The following is a 15,759-nucleotide window of genomic DNA, read 5'->3' as shown; positions in this document are numbered from 1 at the left end:
AATTTGAAGATTTCAGATTTGAAATTACAAGATATCATTTAAATTTGAATCTCAATTAAAATTTAAAATCAATAATAAATCTCATACTATATATATGTATGCCAAGAGTAGATGAAATATATGAATAACACACAAGTGTTTTATTCCTTTACCTCCACGAAAACGTATGTGAGCCTAATTCTTGGAGAAGAATTTTATGGTGTGAAAATAGTTGCAAGAGGTTTCTCAATTTAGTTCAGATGTCCATTGGCCAATGAGTTAACAGTAAAGGTTGGTCTCGGTGTGGATACACATAGCGCCTTCATACTATCAAAGGAGAAATTTCTTTTTCTAGCGTACCCTAGTATTTAGGTCTGATCTATGTTCCTAGAATAAAATTTAAACACAAAATAGATCTTTAAAGATTTCTTTCTTTTCTTCCATTACGTGTTGTGAACACTTAGTAATCCTTCATGGTATCCTACCAAAAGTTTTAAATCTAGCTTGGTAGTGTTAATTCACAAGAAGGGAGGTATAATAATGATATTAAATATTACACTCCCGTTAGCATATTGGGCTTGTGTAAACCCTGAGTAATTAATGAATAATTAGCTAATAAATTAATTATTAATTAAAAAAATAAAAAAATTAAATTATATATTTTAATGAGGTATAATTAATTAAAACATGAATTTTGACACTAATTTTAAAAATTTTGGCCCAAGATTAGACTGAACGGGTCAAACTGAGAGAACCAGACCCATAATGGGCCCAAGGCCCAACTTTACCACCTTATAAAGATGGCTTCAGCCATTTTCTCTCTCCCTCAAATGCAAAATTCACGTTGAGCACATAGGGGAGAAGAAGAACTTTCCAAACCCTTGGCAAAGTTTCAAATCCACATAACTTTTGATCCGGAACTCCGATCACCGCACCGTTTACAGCCACGCGATCGCAGCGTCGACCTCTACAAAACCCACTAAATAATTTAAGAGGTAAGTCATGTTTTTTGTACCAGCTACTCATCCTCTCAATTTCAAAATTCAATGAGTAATTATGTTGAATCTTGTGTAATTTCGGTGTTTAGAGTCGAATTAGCTTACGGGTATTGTCGGGTTTAGCTCATTGGAGTTGTGGGTCAGGTAAGCACCCTCAAATCCTTTGTTTAATGTTGAATTAGTGAACTCTATATTGATTATAGTGATAATTGTGATGTAAGATTGAAATTGGTTATTGGTTGGAGTCAATTTGAGAAATTGGAAGCTAGACGATTAACTTTAGAGGCTGTGTTTCGTTAGTGAGGGGGATGGAGTTGTGGAACTTGAGGTGTGGTGAATGCCTGAGTTGTTTTGGGATTAACGAAGAATTGGCCAAGGTATGATTTCGATTTCTTGTAACTAAAATATAATGTGTCGTGAAAACTTAGGCTAGTTGACCGTAGGATAAGTTGGATTAGTTAGACTCGTTATGGATTAGTGATTCTTGATGAACATGTTGAGATAATTATGATAATATGGTGGATTATGAATTATTGATGAGGTTGATGGTTGATGATGAGTGATGATAGTGATATATTGTTGAATTATGCATAAATATTTTTTGATTATGAAGTTATTGTTTTGAAATTGATAGAATTGGGTATGTATGTGTTGAGGAAGGAGTAAAATGAATATGAAATGGTGGTGGATGATATTTGGTGTTGTTTTAAGTTAAGCAACTTTGATTTGAAAATGATATTTTTCAAGAATAGAGGTTTAGAACCTTTTGCTAAAAATATATTTTTAATAAACTTCAGTGATCCATAACTTGAGCCTCGGTTTTGGATTTGAAGAAAATCTATTTTAAATTAAATATAATTTCAAGATCTTTTAAACGATATAAAGTTTGTGGAAAATGAATTTTTTTAGAGGAAGTTATGTTCGTCGGAAATTCGGTATGCAAAATATTTTCTGCAGAATTTCACATGTTTTGCTTTTTCTGAGGAGCTCGCGTAAGCGGATGTTTGGCTCTGCCTTGACGTCCCACATATGCAGGCAAAGGTCACACAACGCGAGCTAACTGTTCGATTTAAGGAGGCTTGCGTACGCAGACAAGTGTTGCATACGCGAGTGAGGAAAATGACACCCCTGCGTACGTGCAACATGGCATGCGTACACGGAACCCTATTTTCAGAAATATTGAGTTTTTGTGATTTAAACGTAATTTCAAACTTCTAAACCTCTATTTTTACTTTCTAAGACCATGAAACATAATTTTGATTATATGGAGAGGGGTAAACTTATAGAAAGAGTTAACTTAATAGAGAAGAAATGTTTGAAGTAATGAATAATGATTTAGGAAGTTTGGAAATGAGGGTTTGTAAATGAATGTGAGATGTGACCCCTGGGTAGTAGGCAGTGGCATTGTCCACTTGCTCCGGGTATGAGATGAGGAAGGAGAATTATGAAAAACTGAGTTAATTATAGAATTTTGAATGAATATGATAAATGAGGATGACTGATGATGAAATGTTGATGAATTATAATTGACTTCAGATTGAATGAATTCTTGAATAAGATACTTGGGTAGTAGCAGTAGTAGTGGATTAGTCCACTTGCTCCAGGTTGAGCTTTTAAACACCCGCCTGGGTAGTAGCAGCAGTAGTAGTTATTTCACTTGTTCTGGGTTAAGCGGGTAGTAGCAAGGGGTTGTGGCTCAAACCCACTTGCTCCGCAATGGGTGTTTCTGTCCATGGCTAGCTACCAAGATATGTCGGGTTAGCTATATAACCGAAAGATAATATCATCAACCATAGGACATGCATACATCATATGCATATGTTTGTTTTGTATGGTTGTGCATTAATTGGGCTTGCCTATGTGATTATTATGCCTACTTGCTAAATTTGCTACCTACTGTAATTGTATTCTACTTGTATTTGCTTTGTCTGTATTTTGTTTGTCTATGCTATAGAGTTCTGGAAGAACGGAGGAAGGTGAGAAGCTAAAGGATCAAGTTAGGTTTGAGTTAGAATTTTGAACCCTTAGCTACCCCACCTTGTTTATGGCTTATTTATGGTTGTAAAGAATAGTTTTAAGTTTGAATCTATTGTCAGAAGTTCTAGGATCACCTTCGGCTTTTCTGGGACCTTATATGTTAGTTATATGGGTACCGTTACCATGCTGAGAACCTCTGGTTCTCACCCCATACATATTTTATGATTTTCAGATGCAGGATGTGAGGCACCTCGCTAAGGCATACTGGGAGCTTCTGAAAGCAAATATCTTTTATGTTTTGGGATTTTATTTTGGTTTTTATGTATATATGGATACTCTTATATCTCCATCGTATATGTATATTATGCTTTATCCCTCTTAGAGGTTGATTTGGAGAACTAGGTTTTGTAAACTGTATTTTGAAGTTTTTGGGATTTTCTTGAATATATGTATATATGCTCTGCCAGATTTCAACTTTGCGAACTAGGTCAGAAGCTTTGTTATCTGTATCTTTGGAAGTCTTCTCTTATGTATATTCTTTTATCCTTATCCTGACTGGTTCACGTATATCGCTTACGTGAGTGATGCGCTTTTCTGTTTAACGCTTTCAATTTAACTCTTCTTAAAAAGGCACCTAGATATAAACCTTTTCACCTATATTGTATATATAATTTTACTTTTAAATGTCGTAATACCTCACCACCTTAGTTTTATGACTTAAGCATAAGATTAAGCGTGGTAGGGTGTTACAGCATGTGCATATTAAGTAATTTCTAAGATTTTGTGTACAAGACCAAGACCATTGATGATGCATTTCAAAATTGATTGGGGAAACAAATGGCTTTTATTAGTGGGAGATAAATTGTTGATGGTATGCTGATCATTGCATGTGAAATGACACATTGGATAAGGAAAAAAAAAACTTTCTACATGGATAACGAAACTAAATTTTCAGAAGGCATATGATATCAATCAGGTGCAATGGAATTTCATTGACTTGGTCTTTGAACAAATAAAATTTTATTTTCAATGGAAAAGTTAGATCAAAAAGAGTGCACTACTATTTTTTCAATGTCAATACTAATCAATGACATAACCAGAAAACCGTGTGTAATATGCAACAAGATTTGAGATAGGAAGATTCTTTGTCACTATTTTTATTTGTATTTTTTGGTGAGATTTTGAATGGCATGTTAGGGAGGTTATACATGATAGAAAGAGTAAAAGCTCTAGAGGTAAGAAAAAAAATAAGATAAGAGTGTCTCATCTCTAGTTTACAAACAATACAGTTTTCCTTTATCCAATGAGTATGTTTAGAATTATAAAAAATTACTTCAAGGTTTTAAGCTAATGACGGGGATAAAAATAAACTATAATAAGTTTTTAACCATGGCAAATTGCATATCATTTCGAAGCACCGGATGTTAGTTTTCCAACGCAACTGGAACCGCCTCATTCGGATCTCTGTAGCTCAAGTTATGATTGATTTAGTACGAAGAGGTGGGCTTGACAACTTAGCAATTCCTTCAATTTCTTGTATTCCTTCCACTTTTGCATACTTTCTTTCTATTCTCTAAGCCATTCCTGCCCTATAAACCCTGAAAACACTTAACAAATATATCATGGCATCGAATGGTAATAAGAGAGGATTAAACATAGCAAATTTAAGGCCAAAGAAGCATGTTTTTCAATCATGGCACAAAAATAGGAAGAAAAATGTAAAATATGCGAATTCTATGAATAAGTATGAGAATAGTGGATAAAATCCACTCAATTAAGTATAAAATATACCATGAAATAGTGGTGCATTAGTGCGCTTCAAGAAACCAGATACTAGTATGGTTCAAGTACGTTTATCACAAACAGATTCCTCTGACCCCAAAAATTATGACTCCAATTTTAATTCAGTTTTTGGACATGGCTCATATGTGTTCTTGGTTGTGGCCCTACTAGAAAGAGAGGACGTGGAGGAAGAATGAATAGAGGTGGCAATAATGATTGGAATAACATGAATCAACTATAGTGCCAAATTTGTGCCAAGTTGGGACATATGGCTAGCTATTATTTTTTCGAGTTTAGGCAGACCTTCAATCATCCACAACAGAATGAACCTTCTACCTCAATGCACAACACTTTGCCTCCACCCCTTATTTCCACAACCCTCGAATAATGATAGCCACATCCAATTAAGTCTCAGATCTCTTTTGGTATGCAGATTATGGTGCTACACACCATTGTATTTTCGATCAATCTAATCTACATCAACCATTTGAGTATCAAGGCCATTAATAGGTATACATTGGAAATGGATAAGTATTCCAATTACTTAAGTTGGAAACTCTTATGTGCAATGTTGTTCAACTTATAAAAGATATAAATTATATGATCTACTCTTAGTTCTTTTTATTACACAAAATCTTATAAGTGTGTCTCGGTTTATCAAAGATAACCATGTTTATTTTATTTTTTGGCCTAATTTTTGCTTTTTCAAATCGTAGGCTACTAAGGAGGTCTTTTTCCAAGACAAGACTGAGAAAGGAATGTATAAATTTAAAAGAGTTTATATACAAAAGACCGTTTCTTCCACAACTGTGTTTGTTGTAAATGATTCGGACATCCTACATCTCATATTTTAAAATAGTTCTAAATAAATGTGCAAGAATTTATTTTCATTTTAAATTGTAAAGATTGTTGTATGACAAAATCCCATACTCTTCTTTACTCTTTATCTAACACTGAATACAATTCTCCCTTTTCTTTAGTAGTGTCTGATGTATGGAGCGCTGCTCCTCTTTGTTCTTTCAATAGTTATAGATTTTATATCTCTTTTATTGATATATATTCCAGGCATACAATCATTTTTTTATTCATAAATCATAAATTTTCTCAATTTTTTAAATAATATAAATCATATATGGAGAATCAACTTGGGTATTTCATTAAGAGTTTACAAATAGATAATGACACTGAATACTTATTTACTGTCTTCAGTGAATTTTTGAGAGAAGGCATTGCTGATAGAAGAACATGTCCATATACTCCACAATAAAATAGCCTAGCTGAAAGAAAGCATAAGCATATTGTGGAGATTGGACTTGTACTTTATTCACGGCCAAACTTTCCTTAAAATTATGGGATGAGGCATTTTCTACTACAATGTATTTGATTAATAGAATGCCTTCAAGTGTAATAAGTAATAAGTCACTCTTTAAGATTCTAATTCATGCAATTCCAGATTATACTGCTCTCGTGTGTTTGGTTATTTGTGTTTTACTCATTATAGGCCTTATACATAACATAAACTGGAATCTTGATCTAAACCTTATATCTTTATTAGTTATTCAAATTCTTAGAAAGGTTACAAGTGCCTTACACAAGAAGGTAAAGTGATTGTTTCTAGAGATGTGATTTTTCTGAAATATGAGTTTTCTTTACCTTCTTTCTTTGACAATACAATTTTTCTTTTTACTTCTAACTTTATTGAATTACTATCTACTATATCTACTTTACCACCTTCAACAATTAATCTTATAGAGGCTATTGCTCAAACAATTGACCATCTCATCAGTAATTCTCAAAATGATCATAGCACTATATAACATCATCAGATCAGATCTTCTACTCCTCAACTTGAGACACCTACCATTGAACCTACTTTTGCTCCCTCTCCACATATTGATCAACATCCAATGCCATCCATTCCAATCTTAGTAATTGAAATCACCTTTATTTCAGAGTAAATTGAACATTACAGACCTAGAACTTCTCATAATTTACATCTTATGATTACTAGATCTAAGACAGATTTTTTATCAGCCAAGTCTTTACAAGCTACAGTTAATTGTGACAATTCTAAATAGTTTTATCTTTTACTAAAATATGTATTAACAACATTATAAATTTTTCACTGAAAAGAGACAATGCTTGTTAAGTACAGAGCTCTATTTATCATAAGACTTAGTCCTTGGTGAAACTCCCACCAAATGAAAAGGTTATAACTTGCAAATAGATTTTTGCAACAAAAAAGAATGCTCAAAGAGGAGTTGATTATGAGACATAAAACCAGATTAATGGTTCGCGGCTATACTTATACAGTAGGAGTTGATTTTGATTAGGTTTACTTTTAGTAATTAGTTCCAACAGAATGGTCTAAAATGCTTAGTTAGCTATAACAGTTTATCTCATACTATATATAGATGACACTCTATCAAACTCAATGTATAATCAATCTATTCACACAATAACAGACCTTATTCTCTTATCTATGTCTTTCTATTTCTTCTTCTCTAAATATTCACATTAATTAAGAGTCTCTAGATGATTTAGTTTGTTTGATTACATTATTATATAAAAATTTTTAACTATTAATTTTACATAAAAATAACTATACATAAATTTTCACAAATATAATTTATATGCAGCATGCATCCCCTAAATATCTATGCAAAAAACTTAACAAATTAAACTTTGTTACAGTCATATAAGAATATGGAATATTAAATTAGTTTTTTTCATAATTATATTCTTTATACGAGATATTTTGAGGTATTTTTAAAATTGAAGTAATAGTTTTTTCAAAATATATTTTGTAACGCCCTAACTTTTAGCACCTCATGATCGTACTAAAAGTTTGAGCGCTACTTACCTCTATTCCTTTAATTATATACTATGTTTATTTAATATTGAGCCTTCGCGAATACGAACCGAAACTTTAATTAAAAAATGAAAAGTTTTTACTTTTAATCACTTAATCATATATATATATATATATATATATATATATATATATATATATATATATATATATATATACATAGACTTATTTCAAGATTCTCAAATACAAATCCTATCTCCTCTAAAAACTAAAAACAATAAACGACGAGGGAAAACAAAATCTAACAACTCAACTTGTAAATATAATCTTCTATGCTCCTGTATCTCCGCACTAAACCTTCGCACCTGTAGCTGAAGGGGGTGAAAATAGAGGGTAAGAACTGGAGAGTTTTTAATAGGGTCGAGATGTATAGTTATGTTCTTTTTATTATTTGTTACACAGGAATTTTACAACAACCTACTTACAATCTTCAACAGTTGGTCAATAGCAACAAACCTCAAAATACAGACAACTTTAACAAACCAGAGATACAAAGAAAATCACAAGTCAAGAAGCACACACACACACACACACACACACAAAATCATAGAAAACACATCACAGAGAAGTATGCGCAAACAAGTATTATGTATGTCTAGTCCAATACAGGCCATGAGCTCATGTGTTAGTTTGTTGCCCAATTCCCGACACTGGTCCTGAGATAAGCGTTTTGTACCGCCATCCTTTTCTCAGCCAACGTCCCCTCCATTAGCGTTACGCATCGCCATCTTCATGTGAGAACCTTCCTTTCGGTCTCCAGTGAGCGTTACGCATCGCCGTCCTCACTGAGCCGTCCCTATAATATCAAGTGAGTGTTACGCATCACCGTCCTCACTAGACACTTGGCCCTAAAGTCCAACATCACTCAATTTCTTTTCAATCTTCGCTCTCTACTCTACTGCGGTAGAGATCCCTTTAATTAATACCTTTTTTTCTATTTGCTCTACTGTGCCAGACGTTCATTAAAATCTTTTCAGTCACTACTCTCTGCTCTTCTATGGCAGAGATCCTTTTACTTAATACATCTTTCTCGTTACTGCTCTCTGCTCTTCTATGGCAGAGATCCTTTTACTTAATACATCATTCTCTTTTTGTTCTTTTTCTTTTCTTTTCTTTCTCATCTTTCTCTTTTATTTTCTTACTTCTTTTCTTTCTCTCTTCTTTTCTTCAATCTTTTAATTCTTCATCATAATTCAACTTCACATTCTTCCCTCGTCTTTTCCTAAGTGTCTTTGACGTTGGAATTTTTGCCAGTAAAGAATTTCATAAAAATATTCGCGTTGTAGATATAGTCTCTAAACCGACAGAAATCCCTTCGTACAAACGTTTTGGTTGTCACAAGTAACAAACCCCTTAAAAATTGATAACCGGAGTATTCAAACCTCGGGTCGTCTTCTCAAGGAACTGCAGGGAAGTATGTTCTTATTATTGGTTATGGAGATTGTAGAATTGGGGGTTTTAAGAATGAGGGACAAATATGACAGTTGATTTAAATAGCAATTAAAATAAATAAACAAATACTATAAAGCAAACTTTTGGCAAGGTATGAGAAATTGGAAGTCCAGGCTTAGTTATTCTTATCAACAACAATGAAAGTCGAATCTTAGTTCCACTTAGTCAACCTTTACTAAAGTAAAGGAAAGTCAAGGGACTAATTGGCTTGATCTTCGAATCCTATTTATTTCCTAAGAAAAGGTTGGGATTATTGAAGTTCAATTCAATTAGCAAAGATAACAGTTATCAATTATGTTGAGATAAGGTAACTCCTGAGTTACTGCTTTCTTAACCAAAACCGAAAGAGGAAAAAATAAAATTGCTGGAATAAAAATGCCTTCAGATGTAAAGCAACAATAACATAAATTAAAGAAACCAATCATGAATTGAAATACCTCAAATAACATTAATAAGTGAAATTGTAATCTAACATGAAGAGTTCATAAACTAAATTGGAAGAATAAAAATAAATAAAGAACCTGGGACTGAGAGTTACTCCTAAAACTAAGAGAAGTCCTAAATCCTAATCCTAAGAGAGAGAGAGGAGAGAACCTCTCTCAAAACTAGATCTAAAACATGAGAAGTGGAAATTGGCGAGCTCTCTTGAATGGATGCATTCCTTCACTTCATAACCTCTGGTCGATGCCTTCTGGACTTGGATTTGGGCCAAAAAGGGCTTCAGAATTCGCTATGAGCATTTTCTGCAATTTTTGGTGCGTGGCCTCTGTCACGCGTCCGCGTGGGTCACGCGGTCGCGTCATTCGGAGCTTTTCCTTACCACGCGGTCGCGTCAGTCATGCGGCCGCGTTGCTGCTGACTCGCGCTTGGCACGCGATCGCGTCGTCCATGCGATCGCATGGATGTCAGTTTCTTCAAGGACTCCATTTTGCGCTTTCCTTCCATTTTTGTATGTTTCCTTTCCATCCTTTGAGTCATTCCTGCCTTAGAAGATCTGAAACTACTCAACACACTAATCACGACATCAAATGGAAATAAAGATAATTAAAATAATTAATTTAAAAGCATAGGAAACATGTTTTTCACATACATCACATAATAAGGAAGGGAAAGTAAAACCATGCAATTAACATGAATAAGTGGGTGAAGGATTGAATAAATCACTCAAACTAAGCACAAAATATATCATAAAATATGGGTTTATCAACCTCCCCACACTTAAACAATAGCATATCCTCATGCTAAATCCAAGGTAATAAGTAAGGTTAATGTGATGGAATGTCATGCAATGCAATCTAATCTAAGTGCAACTACCTATATGAGTCATGCAATTCTAATTTATTCACTCATATATAAAGCTTACAGGTAGTCAAAAATTAATTCACATTCTCAAGGAGTCATATATGTATATATAGCCAAGCCTTAATCAATAAACTCTTTTACAATTAAGATGGGAGAAAAAGCATTTTATGAACTTGCAAGACAATTAGATAATTCAAACAGAGATAAATGTTAATGAGCTATTGAACCCTCACTGGATTTGTGTTTACTCTCTAGTCACTCAGTGTTTATTGGGTTAATCACTCTATTCCTCTTTTTATTCTTCCTTTCTATAACTTTGTTCTTCATCTAACCAATCAACAATCATAGAATACAGTCATACCAAAAATCATGAGGTCTTTAATTAAGGTTGTAATGGGGCCAAAGTAAAGGTGAGGATATATGTATAAGGCTAAGTGAGCTAATAAGTGAATCCTTAATTAGACTAAGATCTCACCTAACATACATACTTAGTAAAACAAAATTACTTTACCTATTTTTCCATATTTTCCCACTTTTGATGTTACATGCTCATGTTTCAATTTTTACTTTTATCCCATGTGCATTGCTTTTATTTTTGCATTTGGGGAATTCTTTTGTATCCCCTTATTCACATAAATAAAATAAAAAAAATTTTTTTTTTTGAAATGCACATGGTAATTTAAATTTGATTTTTTTTGCATGAGCATGCTTCCCAAAATTTTTTATTTTGAGTTGCTTTATTCTTTTCAACTTTTCTACCTTTTGTTTTTATCATCCATGTTCCCAATAGGTTTCCCACATTTAAACTATTCATAATTTTCTATCTTAAGCTAACCAAGGATTCAAGTTGGGATTTTATTTTGTTTTTCTGCTTAAGGCTAGTAGTGTGGCTAAATAGAATACAAGGGGTTTAAAGGCTCAAGGGGGCTAACAAGGGTGATGTAAAAGGTAGGTTATTTTTGGGATAAGTGAGCTAAAATCAAATAATGGCCTCAATCATTCTTTTGGTATGTATCTATATTCTATATTCTATATTCTATATTCTATAATTGGACATATAGATTAAAACAAAGTAAAGAATAACAGAATATAAAAGAAGGGCGGAACACATAGGAATAAAAATTATGGTTTGAATGTAACCATACAATTAAGCTCAAAACTCACAGGCTATGTGTTCTCTAGCTCAAAAATCATTTATCACTTATGTATGTCATGCAGGTTTAGTTAAAAATTCTCATTATTCTCAATGTAAAGATTATATTGAATGGCTTTAAAGTTCTAGTGTTTCTCCTTGATGAAGTGTTGTTAACTTAACTACATGATATAATGCTATATATACAAGGTTTATGGATTTAAATATGTTATGTTCAAGTTCCTAACTTACTTTCTTTTTATATTTTCAATTTAAACTAAGCTATCTTATGATAAAAAGGGTAAACTATACTGAATAATCCACTAATAAGTTAGAATTACAAACTAAACTAAATAACTAAGATATGAACTAAAGTGCAAGATGCAGAAATAGAGTAAAAATACATAAAAGCAATGTATAAGTACTCAGAAAATAAAAATAAAAATAAAGAGAAAAATACAGAAAAATATCCAAAATAAAAGAAAAAAAGTCTGTAGTGGTTCACCAAAATAATACGCCAGAGATGGCGACCTCCCTACACTTAAAATGTAGCATCGTCCCCGATGCTCACTCAAGTCGGGTGTGAAGGGGTGTCATCACTGGAAGGGATGGTAGCTGGTGTCTCTATGGTAGCTGGCTGAATGTCTGGCTGTTGTAGAGGAGGGGCTGTCTGAATAGGGATCTCGGGATCTGCAGCCTCAATCTGCTGGGGTGCTGCCTGCTGGGTGTCTGCCTGCTCTGCCTCTCCCTGGGGATGGGTCTCTGCCTCGGGCGCATCCACCTCCTCCTCAGATGCCTCAGAAGGTGTGTCAGGCTCGGAGGGGATGTCGCCGGATCGTATCATCAGCTTCAGGTGCTCGTAGCATCGCTTCTTGCGACGCTCCATCTGGTCAAGTCGTCGAAACAAGCGGTGCACCAGATGATAGACAGGCTCTGTGGCAGGTGGAGGTGCAGTGGTGGTGGCAGGGGTAGATGGTGCAGTAGTGGAGGAAGAGGGACCGACAGATGGTGTAGCCGTATCATCAGCAGTAGCAGTCAGGAATGGGGGTCTGTAGCCCAAGGCCAGGAAGTTCCTGCTGTGCGGGATAAGCTTCTTGCACTCTGTAGCAGGTGGCCTCTCATCAGCATTCTCCCATGGCACGTCAGCTCGACGGCCCAGCTGTGTAACCAGATAGGGAAATGGGAGAGTGTCGCGGACGTGGACCCTAGCCATGTAGTGCTGGATAAAGCGTGGCAGGTACAGGTCTTTGCCCTCCATCACACACCAAAGGAGGGTGATCATAGCGGCTGGTATCTCAGTCTCGTGAGTACTCGGCATAATGTAGTTGCTGAATATCTGATGCCATAGCCGAGCCTCATCGTTCAGGTAAATCCGCTTGATCCCTTTGGGCATGGTGGTGTTTTGACCCATGATCCAAGGAACGGATGGGTCAAGGGCAATCCGGGCCAAGACTGCATCTCAGTCAAATCGCATATAGCGCATGTCCTCCTCAGCTTTCTGATAGCTATCTGTCTGATCAGTCTTAGGCAGAAGTTTCAGAACCTCTTCTATTGCCTCCTCAGTAACCAGAATCTGCTTCCCTCTGAGGTTAACTGCATCTAGGGAAGTTTTGAAGTAGTTGTAGTAGAATTCCCTAACCCAAGATGCATTAACCTCAGTCAGAGGTCTCTCCAGAAAGAACCAGCCTCGTTGTTTGATCTGATCAGAGGTGTATTGCTGGAGTTCTTCTGGGATCTTTAAAGTCCGCTCCAGGTATAGGTTCCTGGAGTTTGCAAACACCGGATACTTCAGCTCACAGTATCGGTTTGCAAACTTTACTGGGTCAGTGGCGGGAAGTAGCTGGTCGGCCTTCTCCTGCGGGGTAAAGGCTTTCTCCCTTAGGGAGGCGTCGTGCATGAGGTCAATGATAGACACGGAGGCTTCGCCTCATTTTCTTTTGCCAGTAGTGGCCTTGCCTTTGCCCCGTCTCTGGGAATCTGACATCCTGAAAAAACTGAAAACCAGGATATAGTAAAAATAGGAAAGCAAATAGGCAAATAGTCAAAGAAAACACAAAGTGGCAAAGGAGCAATAGGATAATGAATATGAGTTAAGTAGAATGTGCATTTAGGATTGTATATCAGTGAAAAGTCTGAAAAGAAGAAATCACAATCCAAAATATAATTGAATGCAAGTTAAATAGAAAAAATTAACATCATGCCTGTGTTAGAATGTTAAAAGAAAGTGAAAGAAAAGCAAGAAAAGAAGTTTTGAAAAGGTTAGGTTGGTTAGAGTTAAAATTAGTGAGTTAGTGAAAAATGGGTTAAAGTAAGAGGCATAATGAAAATAGACCAAGTAACAAGTAGTCACAGGAAGAAGCTATAGGTAACTCATATTTAAACAAGTAAAACAGTTTGATGATGCTTCAAATAGAGATGAAGAAAGCAAAAATAGGAATCAAACATCAAAATTGCAGTTTATGAACCAGGAGATCAAAGAAAATAAGAATGCATGCCTAACCATTCATGAATTGGTTTGGTAAAATTATAGGAAAGCACAGTTGAAAATGCCAAAACCAAGACATGAACAGAAATATTTCACAGAAATTTGGGCAGCATTCTGGCTAAAATAGGACTTTCCCGGAAAATAAACAGCAAACAAGCAGTTCATATGAATCCAAATTAAAGCTTGCAATTACATAAACGAAATATAAACATGAAAAGTTCAATGTAAAGAGCAGCAAATGTAGGAAAGTACAGCATATGAACAAGATCACATCAGCAACAGATTTGCAAATTTGATAAAACAGAAACAAGAATAGTGCAAATAAACAGACCTAAATCCACTAACCACATCCTAGGCTACCTAACAACCTAAAATCCACTACAACATGCATATCTAACTATCCTAACATGAACAAAAACGGAAAAATAAGAATAAACTACGAACGGATAAAAGGGATTGCGTGTTGCGAAACCTGGAAGGCGAAAGAAGGAGGTTGGGGTACAGAGGTGGCTGGGGTGGTGGCGGTGACGTCCGGCGCGGCGGCTGGCGGCGGTGGGCACGGCGGTTGCTGCTGTTAAGGGGGTAGGGGCTTTGGGAAGGGTAATGGGGGAAGTAGGGGAGAGGGTTGGGGGTTGCGGGTGGTGGTGGGAGGCTGCGTGGTTGGGACGGTTGGCGGCGGTGGGTGGTGGCGCGGAGGGGAGCAGTGGCGGAGGAGCGACGCGATCGCGTCGCTTACGTGGTCGCGTGGGATTGGTTGTGTGCATGTGACGCGATCGCATGGGGCATGCGATCACGTGGGCCATTTTGTGCTAGACGCACAACGGCCACACGATTCCAGCCTAACTTTCTGGACGTTGAATGTTGACGCCGATCTCCAGGTCACGTGGCCGCGTGGATGACGCGGTCGCGTGGGAAGTGTAGTTCGCCATTTGACGCGATCGCATGAGTGATGCGGTCGCGTCGCGCACCCTTTTTTTTATATATGCGGAATGCGGAATGCAATATGCAGAATGCAGTGCTTGATGTAAATGCTGTGCATGATTCCAGGTTCAATAAAATAAAATAAAATTCAAAAACAAACAAAACTAAATAAAATTAAAATTGCAAAATGAACGATCATACCACGGTGGGTTGTCTCCCACCTAGCACTTTTAGTTAAAGTCCTTAAGTTGGACATTTGAAGAGCTTCCTGTTATGGTGGCTTGTGTTTAAATTCAGCGTCTCCTAGATCTTCAACCAACTCTTCTTCTTGTACAATGACAGCTTCTTCTACTTGTTCGAGTACGAATTCCTGCTCTGTCTTGTCCACTAGAGTTTCTAATATCTCCTTCATGCTACGCACTTCATTAGATTGTCCACATGGGGCTGTGGTTGGTCCTTGAATGTTCGCGCGTCTAGAAACTAATTGAATTACTGCTTGCTCCAGTTGTCGAATAGTTGCTTGAAGTTTATTTACTATTGCCTTGAGGCAAACCTCTGATTCTCGGGGTGATGGATTTGGACATGAGACATAGGGAAGTGGTGGTCCTTGGGAGTGATTGGGTTGGAACTGGGGTAGGAAAGGATCATACGGTGGCGAATAGAGAAGAGAAGCTTGTGAGTGGGGCGGTTCGAGGTTATGTTGAGAGGTTGGTCTATGGGCACGGGGTGGGGCTTGTTGGTAGTTACAAGGTTGTCCACCATATCTATCAGGTGGGTATGCATTATAGAATGGTCGTTGTCCATGATATCTTGGAGGGTGTTGTTGCCTAAAGGGTTGATTAGATCCTCTTGGCTCCAT

At 36.2% G+C, this 15,759-nt stretch overlaps 1 long non-coding RNA gene across 1 annotated transcript in view; it reads right to left on the bottom strand.

The window, feature by feature from the left end:
* The window catches only part of LOC110262808, a 20,728-nt gene continuing 5,364 nt past the window's right edge, over positions 396–15,759 (bottom strand). Inside the window, exons 2-3 of the long non-coding RNA XR_002347811.1 lie at positions 6,512–6,514; positions 396–407 (exon numbers count right to left, since the gene is read on the bottom strand). This is a non-coding gene — a long non-coding RNA (uncharacterized LOC110262808). The remainder of the gene's footprint in view (positions 408–6,511; positions 6,515–15,759) is intronic.

This window comes from Arachis ipaensis, chromosome B05 (genome assembly GCF_000816755.2).
Source record: "Arachis ipaensis cultivar K30076 chromosome B05, Araip1.1, whole genome shotgun sequence".
NCBI lineage: Eukaryota > Viridiplantae > Streptophyta > Magnoliopsida > Fabales > Fabaceae > Arachis > Arachis ipaensis.
Note: the sequence above shows the minus strand (reverse complement) of the source record. Positions and strands in the feature narration are given on the sequence as shown.